Source organism: Arvicola amphibius, chromosome 2 (genome assembly GCF_903992535.2).
Source record: "Arvicola amphibius chromosome 2, mArvAmp1.2, whole genome shotgun sequence".
Taxonomy (NCBI): domain Eukaryota; kingdom Metazoa; phylum Chordata; class Mammalia; order Rodentia; family Cricetidae; genus Arvicola; species Arvicola amphibius.
In genome coordinates, this window is record NC_052048.2 from 136,057,528 (window position 1) to 136,074,689 (window position 17,162).

At 38.8% G+C, this 17,162-nt stretch overlaps 1 protein-coding gene across 2 annotated transcripts in view; it reads left to right on the forward strand.

The window, feature by feature from the left end:
- Pde1c (phosphodiesterase 1C) overlaps window positions 1–17,162 on the forward strand; it is a 446,197-nt gene that overhangs the window by 389,464 nt on the left and 39,571 nt on the right. The window lies entirely within an intron of this gene.

Sequence of the window (17,162 nt, forward strand, 5' to 3'; positions counted from 1 at the left end):
GAGCTTGCAGCAACTTCATGAATGAACGGGCCTACAGTGTTAGAAATGTGCCTACAGTACAAGGCATTTAATCAGTGAGCCTGCAGTGTCGTGAATGGGCCTGTTATGCAATGGATTCTATGGGTACAGCTTTAACTTTACATCAACAACTTTGCACTCATCTAGAAGCTGGGAGTGGCCATTACATTACCCTCCCCACCTGGGACTTCTAGATGGTGCCATCTACTCTCATCTGTTATACAAATTTCATTGTTTCACCTGTAACCTCGCCTCCTTCCTCATCACCTCTTCATGCATGGGCATGATATGGAAGTAAAGCAGACTTTTAGGAAGTAGTTTTTGTGAGGGGCACCATATTCACTTTGCATCTTATCTCCCTGATGGTATCCTATTCAATAAGATGTATGATAAATAGTTTGGATAGAATATCTTTGAAGAACAAATGCTGGGTAATCAAATTGAGGAATAAAAAGAAATTTGAGGGTGACAATTTTAATACCTATTAAAAGGTTTTAGGAATGGATTTGCTCAAACCACATTGTATACTCACATGAAGTTCTCAAAAAAATAAGTAAAAATATATTTTGAAAAAAAATGAAATAAAAGAAGTTCAAGGTCATCCTTGGGTTCAGAACCATCCTGGGATACGTGAAACAAAGTTTCAAAAATAATAAATGGAATCTGAAATAATAGCTAAGCAGTTAAGACCATTTGTTGCTCTTCCAGAAGACCAGGCTTTGATTTCCAGCACCTGCATATTGAATCACATCCATATGCAATTCCAGATCCAGGGATAAGGCATTTAATCTCTTCTGGCATCTTCAGGTACTGCATAGACGTGTCATGTACATGTCTATGCAGGCAAAACAGCCATACACATAAAATAATAAAAATAAGATTGAGGGAAGGTATCAACCACTCTTGCTGTAGCCATAATGGCACCTATCTTTACTTTCATATGTAAAACATTATATTTAAACTGCTTGTTTTAGAAGCAGTCAGAAAACTCGCTCCAGGTGTGTTATCATATAATACCTAGGGAACTCACACTGGTAATTTCTTACCAGCTTGCTCGTGCAACCAGAACTGCTCGCCTACTGAGTGAGCGCTCCTTGAATAATTGTGACAGGGTAGTGAATTGTGCAGAAATAAAATGCAATACAAAATGGTGATTTCTTAGCTATACTCCCAATAAGAAACATTGTTCAAATACCACAGGCCCTTTGTCAAGTATCATCAGACCAAGTCAAGGCAACCCAGGCCAGAAGTTGCTCTGTTGAGGAACAGTATCTCCTTAAAGTCAGCACTCAGACACCTGTCCCATCATGCATTTAACAACTGACCATGCTCCACCATTTGAGTTCCTACAGCATGAAAGCCTAGAATCAAATCAAGCCCCTAATTTTTAACATGGAAACTTAAACATCATAGGCAGCATCAGCATCATAATCATCGTCATCATTGTCATCTTCATTGCTGAGGAGCAAACCAGGGCCTGTGCATGCTAGCCAAGGGTCTTAACAATGGGCTGCCTCCCAATCTTCACTTTGTTGCTTTTTTAAAGAACTGGCATGATTCCTTTACAAGTGCATTGTGAGCTAAATTTGATCATCTTCATAAAGCCTTATTTTAACTGTGTCCTTAAACTGAATTATTCCCAAGTTTTTTTTTTTAAGAATTAAATTGATTGGTGCAGTGATTAAATACGTTCTAGGTTCTCAGGAACAAATAAGCAGAAAAGGTGATTGTTTTGTGAACGTAATTCTTGATCCTGTTCATGAATTGATACAATGAACTGGCTGCAGTGAACACTGACACGCCCTGCCCTCTCATTCACCTATGCCTGTCATTCACCTATGACACCAACCTGCAACTGACTCAAAGGGGAACCACTATGCTTCGTGCTTATAAGCTTGTAGGAAAACATATCCTTCATTGCTGCCTTGGAATCAGCAAGACTTAGAGCATTAAGCTCTGGAGACTTGATGCTATTTTCATTCAAAATCCTTACCAAGACTAAAGCCACTTCTTGGTAGGATGAAGTGGAAAGGAATTTTATAATTTTGTCTTATGCTTTCCTTTGGTCATTAAAACCCTCTACTTAGAGAATTAATTGAAGGGAATATATAAATCAGTACTTAGGCTGACTTAAAATACAGAAATAACATTAGATTGTATTTGATAGCCAGGGGGAGTTGATGGAGGTTCTCAGTGACTTTCTTTCCATCCTTACTTTTGAGACCCACTGGAGTATCCTGGTGTCTGTCTTTGGAGTGCTCCTGCTAGGAAGAGTGAGACTGGGCCCTATTATGTGGCTAGTGTCCTGGCAACGAGATTGCCCTGCAGCATCCTTCTGGTCTCCTTTACAGACAGATGTGCTGCTATGTTCTTCTAGTTGTTCTTAATTGTTTTCTTGGTTCTTAATCTCGGAAACTCTGCTGTCTTTAAGCAGATGTTCTCAAATGTTTTGATTCTCCTGAGAAGTCTTCTTCACCATATTGTTACAAACTCTGTATTCTATAAATGTGTCTTCAAATCATTCTAGTTGGACTTAATAATAAAAACTCAGATTCAGATATCAGGGTAAATGTTGAAAGATCAGAGACACAAAAGAGCAAGCCATAACCACCTGTTACCTCATCAGCTTCTCAGTTAGAAAGGGCCAGGCTCCTGTCTGCCCATCCTTATCACTGCCTCTCTCTGCCCAGTCATTGCTTCCTCTTTCCTCCTCCCAAATGCTGGTATTAAAGGTATGTGCCACCACTGTCTGACCTCTGTCATTAACTAGTGGCTAATGCTGCATTCTGATCTCTAGGCAAGCCTTTTTCTTTTTAGAACAGAAACAGAATATCACATTTCCCCTTTTTGTCAAAATATAAAAATGTTATAACTATAACTGATATAAGAAAAAGTATATATAATGAGTATAATAACTTACACAATATGTACAGGAGATAAACACATCAACAATGTCTAGTCCATAAATATTTGACAAGTTCAGAGAAAATATTCCATTATCTATTTTGGCAAGTCCAAAGTGTTGTACCTAATTCACTTTTTATCCTAACTTGCATTACCAACTCAGAATTATCTTTTCATGTCTCTCAACCTTAAACACTTTACATTTCTTTAGTGAATTTCTTTTCTGCTTCTTGTAACGAAGACCAACTATAACTATAAAGTCTTCAACTTCATCATAGACCTGAGAAGGAAATAATATTACCTGAGTAAGCAGGAAGTGTAAGTAAGCAACTTCCAAAAAATGTGAGACATGATAGAAACAGCTGGTTACCTGGAAGTCACCCACAGTTCCTCTGCAATGTTGGATCATTCATCTTCAGATTTTAGGCCTAACATATCTGGTAAACTTTTCTGTGAAGCAGGATATTCTGAAAGACTTTCCTACCTTGTCTTGGCAAAGTTCAACACTCACTTTCTTTTGTGTTCTGCTTGTCCAGTTTAGACTGCATACTGTCAACAGTTGAGGCAAGGGTATTATCTTGCCTAGTGGCTTACTTTTACTACAAAAAAGAGTAAACTCCATATGGAGTTTCATCTATGCTGATTGTCTTTTCTGAAGTAAATTGGTGCTTTCAGGAGTAGACATGCCTTGTTATAAAAAAGAACCTATGTTATTAACATATCTTATATGTCATTTTCTGTAGATCTCTGAAGTGTTTGAAGACCTCCTACATGTCTACCTAAAATATATCTCTGACTTTGAAAACATACCTAACATGATTACAAGTTTGATTGTAATAAGTGACTAACTACAGACCAGCATTTCTTTACTATCCTAAATAGTTTGTAATAATAACTTTCAGGGACTAGAAATTTACATTAAATTGTTAGATATGACTTAAACAACAGTAGAAATGTATGCACAGTATGTTCTAACAAAAATAACCTTAAATTTGTATCGATATACAAATTCCAAATCAATGTAAAATATTTAAAACTAAGTAGTTGCTATTTTGTTTTAAAAATAGATTTAATAATCTACCTTCTTATCCTACCAGTTCTATAGCATATATATAGTATAACGAAAATAGCAGGCCAAAATGACAAAAGTCTGGGAACTCTTGCGGTTTCCCCACCTTTTCTCCCATAACCAAGTTGGCATTGCTGTAGCTGGGACCTGGAGTCCTTCCTAATTAGTTTAAAATTAGTTCTTACTACCTTCATTGCTCAGCTTATTTCCAGTACTCTGCACTTTTGCACATTCCTCAAAAACATTCTGAGGTTATTTTCCACAAGTAGCTAAGCTCATCCATATATAATCTCATCTCTCTATCTATGCATATCTATCTATCTATCTATCTATCTATCTATCTATCTATCTATCTATCTCTATCTATCTCTATCTAGCATCTATCACATACATACACACACAAATATATGTTACAGGAGGGAAGTATGTGTATCCTCCTCAGAGGGTAACACTATTTCTTGCTTTGGGAAAGTATCTTGCTGTAGATTTCTATGCATTGAACAAAAAAATAAACTTATTTCTCAGATAAATGAATTGCCTTTAGCATAAGAATCCAGCATCCTTGTGGGTTGTTTTCCATGAGTGCAAAGCAACCAAACATCTGGAGTTCTCTGGGTCCCAATTAAGATAACTCATTATGACAGCACATGTTCTGATTAATGTCCTATTCCCTTAGCCATTTGTCCACGGAAGCTACTTTGGCCTAATTAAACAAACTGGCAGTAACTAAACACTGTGCTTTAGCATAAAGAAGCATGGAATGGTTGTTCTTGAAAGCATTATGCAATCTTGTTTTCCCAAGTACTTTATCTAAAGTCTTAACAATTCCCATGTCCCTGCCAGTGAATGGAGGGGACAGTTGCTATGTTATTTCAGGTGTTTGCCATGCTCCAGGACAGTGCTTCACTAATGAGATTCTACTTGACTGTGTTGCCTAAACATTTTTATTTGTATGCATCGCTGTTGCTTTCTAATTAAAATTTCTAATTTCTAATTTCTGTGGACCAATAAGAATGTGAGTGAGAAGGGGGCAGATGGAGACTTGCAAAATCTCTGCTTATTTTAGTGATGGACTTCCCTCTTAGGATCAGGGAAACACAGGGCCTGTGCTTACTCATGGCCCTAGCACTGATGAGTCATGGTGAATCAGAGCCATCAATTCTCTTGGAACTAACACCCACCACAGATCAATGCATTGCGAATATAATTTTAGACTAAAACAATGGTAGATTATGTAGCAGAAGGTGGTGTGTGGCACCCATTGATTTTCCCTTGTAGAATTTGTGCCTTGCAAGTTTATAACCATGATGAATATACACTGTATATATATATACATATATATATATATATGTGTGTGTGTGTGTGTGTGTGTGTGTGTGTTATATGATGGAAGATTAATGGATTTAAAAATTAAATTATGAGCCGGGCGGCGGTGGCGCACGCCTTTAATCCCAGCACTCGGGAGGCAGAGACAGGCGGATCTCTGTGAGTTCGAGACCAGCCTGGTCTACAAGAGCTAGTTCCAGGACAGGCTCCAAAGCTACAGAGAAACCCTGTCTCGAAAAACCAAAAAAAAAAAAAAAATTAAATTATGTTATAAGAAGGAAAATATCTGGACCCATTCATGCTTTTGGTCCAGTTACTTAGAACCCAGCCTCTTATCAAATATCTGTATAGTTAAAACATCAAACACCTATTGCATGTTCTTTGTTGAAGACAAAATTCAGTATTTTTAAGCAACTTTACCTTGCAATTATTGATATATAAACTTTTATTGTTTCATTTTTTTCTTCTTGGCATTTCATTATACTCTAGATATATTATTATATTTCTTAAGGAGCCTGGCTTGACAGAGAAAAAATATTATTTTTATATTTTTAATTAAAATATAATTATTTCAACTCCTTTCCCTTCTTCCCTCCAGCACCTACTAGTCACTTCCCTTCAACTCCTCCCATGTTCCATCCCACTCTCAAATTAATAGTCTCTTTTTCTTTGATTATTATTATTACATATTTAAGTATATATATACATATGTACAAATGTATAAATACAACCTGCTAGGTCCATTTTTGTTGTTTGTATGTATATGGTTTCATGGCCAATAATGTTGTATTAGGCTGAGAACTTATTCTTGAGAGATACCAGTTCTCCTTCTCTCAGAAGTTATTAGGTTGCCTGAAGTTTTGTCTAAGAGTGGGGCCACATGAGCTTCTCCCCTCTCTGGGTTGGCATAGCTATGAATATTATAATTATTCAGGTCTTGTTAATGTAGCCAGTTCTAAAAGAGGCAATCATACTGCAGACTTCCTGGATTTCTGACACTTACAGACTTTTCTTACCTTTTCTGTAATGCCCCCTGAGCCAGAGATGCAGGAACTGTGCTGCAGATTTGTCTATTGGGGCTACGCACCCTACTAACCATTGATCTTTGCATTGTTACAGTTGTGGTTTTCCATGGAGAGTCTGTATTTTTTGTAAAGAAGAGTTTCTTTGATGAGTGTTGATAGCAACACTTACCTTACGTATAAACAGGATTTAGAATTTAGTCAAGGAATTATCAAATGGCAAGTAGTACATTCTGTTCTATGACCCACGATCTAATTACAGGTAGCTGGGTAGACATCTATGAACAGACATGATTTTTCTCATGTTAAGTATGCCTCCAATCCACTTAAACCGATGTTGGTTATCATCAATATGTGAGTGTTACTATTGTACCTTGCCATTATGGTCGTTGTTGGGGTTCATAGGTGTCACAAGCTGGGTAGGACTGTTTAATGCTTCCATTCCTTGGCAGCTTCATAGTACTTTCTGGGACTGTGAAAGCTAGACTGCAGGAAATAGGCTTTCAGGTCAGATCCAGCCTGGAATAATCTAAGTCCTGTGTCCTAAGTGTGTGCTGTATCCAGCAATAGGAACTTAAATTCAACCTCTGAGAGGTATCCAAGAGCAACAGCAATAACCTGTATTTGGAGAGTCATCTGGATGATCCTGATCAACCACATGAGAGGAGGTTTTTGTGGCTAGTACTGAGATTTTTGGAAAGTTTGTGTTCTTACAGGGCTCATTGTTTGCCCAAGTGTCATAACTTGCTCTCTCTCTCTCTCTCCCTCTCCCCTTCCCTCCCTCCTCCCTCCCCCTCCCTCTCTCCCTCCCTCCCTTCCTCCCTCCCTCCTTCTCTCTCTCTCTCTCTCTCTCTCTCTCTCTCTCTCTCTCTCTCTCTCTCTCTCTCTCTCTCTCTCTCTCTCTCTCTGTGTGTGTGTGTGTGTGTGCACAGAGCACACACAAAATATAAAATAATTCCATGAGACTTTGTCAAACAACCTTAGTGCTATTTATTCCTCTTTCTCCTTCTGTATTGACCTCCCTTCTAGTTTTGGTCCCCTCCTCATCTTTCTATTTCCCCTTTAATATCATCTGAATCCTGCTATTGCCCTTTCAGCATCCCCATGGTCCCTTTTACTCTCCTGGCTTCTGTGGTAACTCCATATTATATACTTTCATCTGAAGCTTTGGAACTAGGTATCACAGATGAGAGAAAACATGCAATGCTTGTCTTTCTAGGTCTGGGTTATCTCATCCAATATAAACTTTTCTAGGTCCATCTACTTAACTTCAATTTCGTGATTTCATTTTTCTTTACAACTAAATAGCATTCAACAAATGTAGAGATGCTGCATTCATTTGCTGAAGGACATTAGGCTGCTTCCATTTCCTTGCTGTTGTAAATAGGATGGCTATGAACAGTGCTGGGCAAGTAAATAACTGCGGAGTAGGATGCTGATACTTTTGGACATCTGCCAAAGACTGGTGTAGCTGGATCATATTATAGATTTATTTTTAGTTCTTTTTTGACCATTCTCCATGCTGATTCCAGCGGCTACACCAATTTGCATTCTGATAAATGGTGAATAAATATCCTCTTTCCCCACAGCCTCTCTAGTATTTGCTGACAGTTGTTTTGTTTATCTTATCCATTTTGACTGGGGTGAGATGAAATCTCAGTGTTGTTTTAATTTGCATTTTACTAATTGTGAAGGATGATGAACATATTTTGAGGTATTTCATAGACATTTTACTTTCTTCTATTGAGAACTTTATGTTTAGATCCCTGTAGTAGTTTAAGTCTAATTGGCCCTTAAAAGCTCATAGGGAGTTACACTATTGAGAGGTGAGGTCTTCTTGGGGGAAGTGTGTCACTATGGGGACAGGCTTTAAGGTCGCCTATGCTCAAGATACGCCTAGTTCAGTTTACTTCCTGTTGCCTTTGGATCAAGATGTAGAATTTTCATTTCCTTCTCCAACACCATGTCTGCCTGCATGCTGCCATGTCCCACCATGATGATAATGGACTAAACCTCTGCCAGCTTAATTAAATGTTTTCCTATATAATTGCATGCTCTGGTCATGGTGTCTCTTCACAGCAATAAAAAACCTAACTAAGACAATTTCTACCCATTTCTTAATTGGTTATTTGTTTACCGCACTCTTTTTTTTTGAGTTCTTTGTATATTCTGGATGTTAATCCTTTATCAGATATGTAACTGATAAAAATTCCCTTCCATTCTGTTTCTTATTTGATTGATTGTTTCTTTAGCTTTATAGAAGAAGCTTTTTAAAAATTCCCTTCCATTCTGTTTTTTATTTGATTGATTGTTTCTTTAGCTTTATAGAAGAAGCTTTTTAATTTTATGAGTTTCTATGTGTTAATTGTTGGTCTAAATCTGTGAGAAAATGGAATCCTATTCAGAAAATCCTTTCCTGCACTTATATCTTGGCTATGTTTTCTTCTAGTGGTTTTAGCATTTCAGGTTTCAAAGCGAGGTCTTTGACCCATTTGCAAATAATTTTTGAGCAGGGGTAAATATGCAACTAAATTTGTTCTTCAGCATGTGGCATCCAATTATCCTAGCATCATTTGTTGATGATGCTTTTCGTAAATATCAGATGAATGTAGTATCATGTACTCATGTTAGAGTTTTCTATTTTGTTTCATTGGCCTACATGTCTGTTTTTATATCAGTACCATAATGCTTTTATTACTATAGCTCTGTAATATGTCCTGAAGTTTATCTCAAGACATGTTATTGTCTTTGATGCTATCTGAACTTGTTGGTTGTTCTAGAAGTTTTCTTGTGGAATTTTTTGGATCTCTTATATATAATGTCATGTCATATGCAAACAGATATAATTTAACTTCTTTTCCTGTCTGTATCCCTCATCTATGCCTATAATTTGAAGGTTTGATCTTCTTGTCTCACATTTCCTGCCTGTTCCTTTTCTGTTCTTTCTAATTTTTTCATATTCTCCACTTATTTAGTAATTATCTTCTGTTCTGCCTTTTAGTGCTGATATTCTATCTTCTGCCCAATTCATCCTACTTGTAAAACTTTTTACTGAGATTTCTAGTTGGAATATTAAGTTTTCTCAATTCTGTCTTCATTCATCTTTTTTCTCTTCAGTATTTCTATTTCTTTATTGAATTTTGTTTTCAAATCTTTAATTATCTTCATAATTTTATTCAGGTGTGCACTTATGTTTTCTTGGACATCACTTGGGTATTTATTTTTATCTTCTTGCAGTCAGTCAGTAAAGTATTTGTTCATGTCTCCTTTAAATTCCCTTAATTCTTTGATGATGTTTATGTTTGTCTTTCTAAAATCGGTGCCCTGATGTTCATCTAGGTGGTGGTTGTCATTTGAAGAAAACTTTTATGGGTCTACTGGGTTTGTTTAATGTAATACTGTCTTGGACATTGATAAGGGTTTTTTTTTTTTTTATGATTTGACCTGGGCATGTGGTCATCTTTCTTTGGTTGAATGTCTGAGTGAAAATCTGTCGTGCCTTAGATTGGGCTAGTGCAGAAGCTATGTGTTTATAGCTAAGCCAGGTAAGGTTGGTGGATAAGCTGTTTAACCAGACCAGGCAAAGTGCCTCCTTAAAGTGCCAGGACTAGAGTGTGGCGTATGTGTGTAGAGATGGCATCAGGTAGAGAGAAGGACTGGAGAGGAAAGGAATGTCTCAGTAGTCAAAGTTGTCTTGCAAACAAAGCAGATTCAAAGAACATGGATCTGGAGGTAGGCCTGTGGATATGGAATTGAAGGATGGGTGATAGAAGAAGGAACTCCCCAGGCAAAGGTGGCTGGTGAACAAAGAGGGTTCCAAAGCTGTGGATTTGGATCTGAGCTTCCGGCTCTGTAGATGACAGTGGCAGTGGTGGAAGGATAAAATTTTGATAGAAAAGGTGGTTTTTCTTTCTTTTTGAAACTAATATTGGTGTCCAGAACATGTATAAATAAAATAGTAATAACAGATTACATATTTGTTTGTTTCTCCTCTAGAAAAAAACGTACATTTTGTGAGATTCTGTATAAACAATTAAAGAAACAAAAGTCACAGTGCATCTTCCCAGAAAAACTCTACTGATGTGACTAAGTCCTCTAGAAAAAAACGGCTTCTTTTGAAATAGCATACGCTTACCCAAGGCTGTCCACATTTTTAATTCTGTGTCTTGGCTAGATATCTACGTTCTCAAGACGTGTGCCAGATAACCAATCCTGGCAGTTATCTTAGCCTTCTCATAGGAAGGGAATCCCTGATTGCCCAGCGAGAGCGTGTGTTTCCGAACACTAGTTGCTACCATACCTGATATTTTTATTCTGCACTTTGAAACCATCGGGAAAGCATCAGATTCATTCTCTTTTTCCTCTATCTGTACTGAAGCATCCTATAATTTCCCAAACTAATAAATCAGAGGAAAGCATGGAAGGCAGTCAGGCTGTTTCAGGTCAGGGTTCTGTGTCTCACAAACTTGTTTAAAAGGACTTTCTTAGTGTTTGTGGTTCTGGTTCCTTCTTGGCTTCTCAAATCCAAAGACTGAACAAACTGTCTCATGCAGAGATTGTGCCTTACCCACACCAGTATTGATGCAGACCACTGTAGGACTTACCAGTCTGGCGGGGTAGCTGGAGTGCTGGCATTTGGGAAGGTGGCACTTTACTTAAAACAGAGAGTGAAAGTAGCAAGACACATTGAATCCTAGCAGAAAGAACATGCAACACAAAGGAGGTGTGGGCACAGCAAAAGGAAAGGAAAGCTTAGCACCACCATTATGTACAGGGGTGTGACATAGATTAAGAAGAAAGACAGAGTGAGGGCAAGCATAAGCCCCAAGAACCTATAAACTATAGCATCTTATTGTGTTTGGGGTCAGATGGAAGCATCCTGCGGGACAATGGCACAGGTCAGCCTTTCAGGAGTTAGAGTACCACATTGGCCTATCATATATTCATCTGTATCTTTTTCTATTGATCCATCCATCCACTTGTCTGACTAGCTCTGCTAGGGTACATGATTAGAGCATTTTGTTTGAACAGAGGTGTAACACTGATAGTGGATGCAGTTGAATTAACTTAGAAAAATTCTTCTACAATCATAGCTTTTATTGGGGTATAAGAGAAAATGTACCCATTGAAAATAACCCTTTAAAGCAGCTGCCACAGTCTGAGATTAGAAATCTATACCTGGATTGAGTCTAATAAATAGCTCTAAAATAATAATCATTATGACTAAAATATAAAATAAATGCTATTCATATTCCAGAAAATTTTTATTTGAAAATTAAAAGCAGGTTTTGTTTTACAGTTCATCTTCTGCAATTTTTTTTCCTATTTAACCTTTTGCAGATCTTCGAGTCACTTGCTATATGATTGTGATAGTTTTGTTGATTCCATATGGGGGCAGCCATGATATTTTTCCTTTTGAATATGTGCACTTGGGCACTGATCTGTCCTCAGCCAAGTCAGGTTGCTTCTTGGAGTCTGAGACGTAGCTGAATTGGGCCATGAAAAAAATCCAAATCCAAGAAAAATGGAAAGGAAATACATTTGAACTGAGGTATGCTTAGAGTGTTTTGTCAAGGCCAGGGTCAGATTCTTATGACATCTGTGTGCTTGAGGATCTGCTGATACCCTGAACAATATGAATGATAAACACATTTTACAAGTTATGTCACACTCACTTGAACTTTTATCATTTCTTAAAAGTATGACCTTTAACCTAAATGGCTGTAAGAGCCACACTGAGCCCCTCATGCCTGCAGAACGGTATATGAAAGACAGAATAAGCAAGGCTACTCTGTTTTAAATCCATCTCCAACTTCTGTAAATGAAGTTGTTGAGATATCATTATCTATTGCCGTGAAACAAATACACTTATGTGGATTCTTATGCGACTTGCTTGTGCTTCAGGATCCAAAGCTAATCAGGCTCCCCTTCCTCAGATGTAAGAAGCCTTAGATCAAGGAACAGATGGGGAACGCTTGCCTACATGTTTTCTCTAATCATCCCAAGACGGGCCTAGTTTCCATTTTAGTTCAGGAATTAGTCCTTTTAAAGTGAGTGAATTTAACAACATTTTTGTGGCCTTCAGAGTTGACCCTGGATTTAAAGCAATGCCTGTGAAGACAGTGCTCTCCACCAGCCTCTCTGATAATCCATCTTCAGGGTCTTCATTCTCACGCCCTCGATGCTCTTGCTGATATGTTTGCTTAATGTCTGTTTAGCCTGAAAACACATGTGCAAATCTGAAATGCATGAACACACACAGGAAGCAGAGTGAAGAGAGGCTTGGGGTGATTGACAAGTCAGAGCAAGGACCTGTGTGGCAGCTGTCCTTTCTCCAGAAATTAGTTGCATAGATAGCTAACTGTATGAGACTTCTATATAGGGATAATCAAATTTTGCCATACCACATCATGTTTTGTAGATCATGCAGCAAAGGATGAAAGGGTGGGCAGAAATAGTGTCTAATCATTCCACCTTTTCCATATAATCCACCTTTCACTTATTGAGCTCACTTCCTTTCAACAAAGAAGTTACTTACCGAGTATGTGCCGTGTGTCGAGCATTGCTCCACACTCAAGAAATTTTAAAATATACTTTTCCTTCTCTCAAAAAATCGAGTTTGCCAGGCAACACCATCTTCTTTGAGCAGCTGTAGAAGTGGACATCTTAGCGTAAAGCAGCTTAAGCTGAAGTCACCCTAAGCAAGCAAAGCCAGTGAGGCTGGGGTGATGGCCAGGGGTCTGTAACCTCTCGGTCTTTCGCTGCTGATGTCATATAATGATGATGAACTCACACATAGCTTCAACATATGAATTTCTTTATTGTATGTTGGCCGAAAAGTAGAGGACGCTAGAGGTCCAAAGCCTGAAGGAACATTCATTCCTCTGTCTCACACTCAAGCTATGATTAGAAAGATGGGAAGATCTCCTGGTGGCCTTTGAATCCCTCTAAGTCCGCGAGTTCCATCTCTAGATCAAGTCTGGACAGCAGGCCCCTGAGAACCCGATAATGGCTACTTGGGACAACAGGCAGCTGTCACACTCTTTGATGGCTCACCAGGCTTAGTGATGGTGCTTTTGAGAAAACTGTCCTCAGTTTCCTTCCAACTAATGTATCTTATTTAAGCAAAACAAAACAAAAACCCATCAGACTCAGTCATATGCCATCCATCGTAACAAAACTGGGTTTTGCAGGAGAGTACCCAGGGGTGCACGGGAATATGATGACTGCCATGAAGACCATCTCCCAGGAGTCTAGTGATGCGCTGATAATGACAGGGCCTGAGCACTGAGAGATCCAGCTTTCAGTTCTCTTGGGGACCAAACCGTATAGTTTACAGAAAAATTCTAATCCTCAGTGTTAGCATTTGTCCTGTGTCCTTCCCTTCCTGCTATGTCTTCAGTGCTACCAAGGGAGGAGAGCAGGAGATTGACTGGTGCAAGGTTTTCTTTCTTCTTTTATTTCTCTCTAATGGGTGCAGTTGCTAATGGGGGGGTAAACGTAGCAAATATCAAGCCCCAAATGGAGAGGAGCAGCAGGAGGTCTGGATCAATGGTCCCTGGAAAGCTGAGAATTGGCTGTAATTACAATAGACCAAAAGGGACTCTCCTAGCTCCTAACTAGTTTTCTGCCTAATTTCAGCTAAGTCTTATTTAGGAGAAGATCATGAAAGCTGAAGGGGAGACTTTCCTTGTCCTGAGATGCCCCAGAAACCTTTTGTGCATGAGGCTGTTGCCCTTCCTGAAGACTAGAACCCTGCACTGCCATATTCCAGAAGGGAACATTTTAAACAGGGAAAGATCACTGACTTGATAAATGGACCATTGCCAGCCAGTCTTGCAGGGGGTGTTACTGTTTTAAATTCCCTCCAGGACCCATGAGATAACATGAGATAAAGTTCACTGGGTGGGGGAAGAAGTCCCAATATTGTCTATTTCCACTGATTTAATACTGTTTCCCCCTTTGTTTTCTTCCTCTGCTCTAACTCTGGCTCCATCTGCATGGTGATTTGGGCTGGAGAATGCAATGTCTTGTTTGCAGTGTCTTTAGGAAGCTTCTATAAATGGGACAAGCTTGCTAAGAAAGTTTTTCTTTGCATGGAAACATGATTAGAGTGATCCAATTTCTCCCGATCCCATTGACCACTGAAATACACAGGCCAGACTATCAGCCACTGTCTTCTCAGTTACAAAATAAAGTGGCTTATTAACTACACTGCTTGAACTGAATGTCTACAGACCCAGTTTAAAGAGCCCTTACATTTACATGTGTGTCGGGGTTTAAAGTTTTCCGCTGAGATTGTCCTTGGGTATAGAGTGAGTCTCCTATCTCTCAACTGGTTTTTTGCCACAACCAGTCTGAAGTGTTCCATTGATCTCCTTGACCTTTTGCCCCCAGATTTTTTTTCTCCAGAGGCCTGAGGGTGGAGGGGAGGGAAGGCAGCATTGACACCTTTCTTTTTCTTTTTCTTTCTTTCAGATCCAGAAGAGTAGAAAAGACCTCACATAGACTGAGGCTGCCAGTGTCTCGCGCCATTTTAGCTGAGCTTCTTCACTCTCCTTCTTCCACAAAGACCCCTACCTGGGGAAAGTGTACAGCTTTCAAACCCGAGCCCCACATTTGGCCTCTCATGCTGTCTCCTCCCAGGGGCCTCAGGGGGGTGGCTTGTGGTCTTAGAATTATGGGGGATTTTTCTCACCTGAGCACACAAACCCCACTTGAGGTTTGTTCTGCTTTGTTTTCATTTTGTTTTTGCCCCACCCTCGAAGCAGAAATCAAATATGAAAGGCCATTTTACAACCCATTATTATTAATTTGGCTTTGACAGCACCTGATGAGCCTGGAGAAAAAACCTGACCTCCTGGATGATTGAGGCCTGTAAAAGTACCCCATACAGTGATGGCCATCTTGTTTTTGTTAGTGCTGTTGACTGACATCTTGCCTTTCATACTGGCTCATGATGGCAACGATAGCCAGGCTGGCCTTCGTCATAACTCCAGTGAAAGGCCATCTCTGGTTCTTTTTTCCAGTTGAGAACACTCATTTCCTCCAGTTTATCTTTTAATGCTTAAATTTTGTTCTTATGCTTTTTTTTCCATTTGTATAATATGAACTTGTTTGTCTCTTAAGAGGAGATTATCCTACAAGAATATGTATTTGATGCTTAATTTATTATCTGTAAATTCATGAATATAAACCTCAATGTGTTCGCTGATGACCATATGTCAGTGGGTTCCCCAGTTTTTTCACTGGGCAGCATCCATCACTAAGAGGTCATTGAAATATTGACCACTTCCTGGTCCTCTTCTTTTGGGTGTCTGTGAGTTGACTTCATTACTTTATAAGCTTTTTAGAAAGGGAAGTGTTAAGGGACTCAGAATTAGAAAGATAGATATGTCAGGTAATAGTTTTCATTTTAGTGGAATTTTAACTCCACGAAGGAGTTGATTAATAGCAAAAACAGAAAATAAGGATAATAGATACAGCAGGGAAAGGGGATAAAGATAGATTATCCTGAAGCCAAACAGTAAATGGGATTCAGTGGAGGACAAGGAAAGTGCAATTCTCCTTTCCCATGGTGTGATTTACATATGAATGGTTTTTTTATTATGTAGTTTTAAGTTTCTTCCGAAAGTAAAGCTTGTCACATAGAATTAACGATAGGAAGAAAGTGAGCTAGGTAATGGGTTTAAATGAATTCCATAAATTTCATTTTTAAATTAAAGCATAAAGACAGATATTTTAAAGTATCTGTATTGCTAAAGTAAGTAATTGGTATTTCTTCATCAGTTAAGGAAGACTGTGTGGTCCTCTAGGCTTAAGACCAAGAGGCCCATAGACTTTAAGACCGCTTGACTCATAGAAAAGGGCTTCAGCAGGAACATGTGAGGAAAGTTGTTGCCTGGAACACAGTACCTGAGGTTCACACAACTTTTTTCTGTTGGTTGTACATGTGGCCTCATCATAGCACTGACCCTTTTCCATTGTTCTGCTTGCTTTCCTAACAGTAAATCATGAAACTCAGATTTAAATGAGTTGGGAACATAAATGGTCAAGTGGCTGACTAGAACAAGCCATGTCATATCTAATTATTGTACTAAGGATCAGTTTGATGGGCTTTGCTACCAGGGAGACAGTCAGGAAGAGCGAGAATCCTGGGGAATGGCTGAGGGTGGTCAGGCATTCGTGATGCTGGGAAGAGCAGAGGTGAGGACTGCTGGGGCAGATGGTGTTGTAAGAAGGCAGCGGTCCAGTATCATGGGCTATATTTGTGCTGTGTAGGTACCTGGGATTTGTAAAAAGGTTTCAGACATTGGCATCTAACCCAAATGCTTACACTGCACCAGTCAAACAAAATGTGCTTATGAGCTGTGTGCTGTCCAGGGGTCATCGGCTTGCAAACTGTCTTCTTGGATGTAGAATGATTCTATATGTTGGTTAAATGCAATCAAGTATATGCCAGTTTATGTCCTTGGACAATTGCCTTTTACCTCACATCTACTCTGTATTTTTGTATGTGAAGCATTGGGGCAGTTGATATAGAATGCCTACTGCTTCATTTTATAATCTAGAAAAAAACACTACCCAATATATGAAAAAGAAATAGGAATATAGCCATTTTTCTAGAACCGATGAAGATAGAAATGTTTTAAATTTGCTGTTAGTCATTAATCAGTTGAAAATGGATGGGAGGAGAACTTCATGCCATTACAGTTTTCTTAGAACACTCAGGAAGCACAAAGCTCGGCTAATGTAGTCCTAAACTTTTTAATTTCTCGTGTTAAGACACAGCGAATAAAAACACAGAGTCATTTGTTAAAAAC